The following is a 2,327-nucleotide window of genomic DNA, read 5'->3' as shown; positions in this document are numbered from 1 at the left end:
CTTTGAATTAGAGCGATACCAGATAAGGAGTAAAAAGAATCCTAATCAGATTTTCGAAAATACCTTTAGCTTTTAAATAGTTTTCACAAACACTAGACTCAACATCGACCAATAGAAAGGGTTTCCTACAGGCAGTCCTGCTCTGATACCAAAACCTGTAGGCGGCCCCGGGGATCGTGGGCCAGACAAACCCATATCTCCATCTGGCATAAGTCTAACCTAGATCTCTAGGGCCTACAGGGTGAGAATCGGTAACACAACAGTGACTCTACAACTCAAAGAGTAATACAAGCTCATAACTGAGCAAAAGAACCAAAGTATTACAAGCAGATGTCACTGACCTGGCATTTCATCAATCAACGGAAGCAAAGTTATGCTATTCTAAATAGCAAGATAGCAAAAGGCCTAAGAGGCCAGGAGCATAACGTCGACGTCCCAGCCCATAGATTCCAGGCTGCCACCTGGGAATCCCAAGCTACTCGTCGATGTCGACCTAGAAACCTTCATTTGTTGAACCGACTTCGTCTGAAACAAAGCATGCAAAGCTGAGTACAGGGACTCAGCAAGACTTAGTACAACCTTTTAGCAAAGCTGGTATGCGAGGCTTTATGTGGAGCTTATTTTGCAGAAAGCCAGTTTTCCTTTGTAAAACAAGAGGGAGCGAAGCTCGTCTATTCAGCATCATTTTAAAAGGGATAAGAGAGCGATATCTCTAGCTCTACTGATCATCATATTGAATCCACCGAATCTTCATCACATGCTGAACCTATCAACTAGGAGCACCCCCTCGATACCCTGAGGAGGGATCCTTATCACACATTGGTTCCAAGTTTTACGATTAGGTTAAAGTTCTCTATGATCAACACGTCCTTCCCCAAGTCGTCCATAACCGTGGACACGGCTTTTCGAAAAGATTTACCCTGCAGGGGTGTACAACTTTACCCACACACGCCGACCGACTCTTAGTGCCGTCATGTACACGCTTCCTTGGCGTGTCGGCAGAGGGTGGTCGACCAAAACCTTTCCCTTGCTTCGCCTATTCCATGAGTCAATCTAACTGGGAAACTCCATCATCGTATGTAGCCATTCTCCGAGGCGGTCCCGGTCATTGTGTGCAGGGGATCCAGTTCAATGCCTCCAGCATCCTTCACCCCGGCCACGTCTCTGTATGATGCACCTTTGAAAATCTTTTCCACACCCTCGCCATGTAGAATGCCAAATGGAACTCGCAAACTAATTGACTCATGGGTAAGCTAGGCAAGTTCGGGCCAAGGGTTTCCCATGGGCCCCGTGTGGCTGTACGCTCAGTCTTGGTTCCGAAGGCGAGAACCTCAGGTCCTAGTATCGGCAAGAACGAGCCAAATCACCACATCCCCATGTGGCGGCCCATCCAAGCCTTTAAGCATGTTTAATTATCATCACTGATCTTACCACGTCATCCTGCCATACTAGAGGTTTATTTGCAGCTCTGATTCATCAACCGGATGGATCAGAATTCGTCAACTAAGCATGGCTAAGCATATTCGATATAACGGCTCTAGCGATGCACACATAGCTCAAACCTAGTCTTGCTGGGAGCAGTGGATCAGAGTATTTAGGCTACAAGGATGGTAAATGCAACACACATAGGATAACTATATCTGTCGATAAAACATATTGGAATCGTATGCAATATGTAGGAACCAGAAGTAAAAGCATTTTGAAATCATAATATGAACCAGGCTAGAGCTTGCCTTTGTCCCTGACAAACCGATATGGATCTTCGGAGATCCCATGCTTGACTTGTTCGTCGGTGGACAATTATTGATCTTCGGTGTTGTCGATCTTCATCGCCTCGGGCATGTGCTCTATCGATCGCGAAGAAGCAAATATCGGAAAGGGAAAATAACAATCAACACATGGCATAATGCAATGAGCACACAAGAATGATGACATGACATATTTAAAGGTGCTGAGTTTTAATCCCTAAACATGGACAACAATTTAAATGGAGTTCAAATACTGTAGAGATAGCATCTGAATTAACTCCAAGATTACATAAAAGAGTTGTTTTATTCTTCTATTATAAACAGCAGTTTCAGTTGTTTAATGATGCATGATTTTGAAACAAACAGATAGATGACATTTTTATGAACAGTTCGATATCTTATTTGCATTTTTTTCCGATTTTATATGAAATAGTTATGGATTTTACAAGTTCAGATATCTTCTGAAAACGAAAAACAGCAGACTGCGAAATTAGTCTTTAAAACTCTCTGAAATGTTCTCAGATAAGTTTATTTGGAAACACTGAGTTTAGATGTTAAACACTACATCTTTTGAACTGA

This window comes from Lolium rigidum, chromosome 1 (assembly GCF_022539505.1).
Source record: "Lolium rigidum isolate FL_2022 chromosome 1, APGP_CSIRO_Lrig_0.1, whole genome shotgun sequence".
Taxonomy (NCBI): domain Eukaryota; kingdom Viridiplantae; phylum Streptophyta; class Magnoliopsida; order Poales; family Poaceae; genus Lolium; species Lolium rigidum.
Note: the sequence above shows the minus strand (reverse complement) of the source record.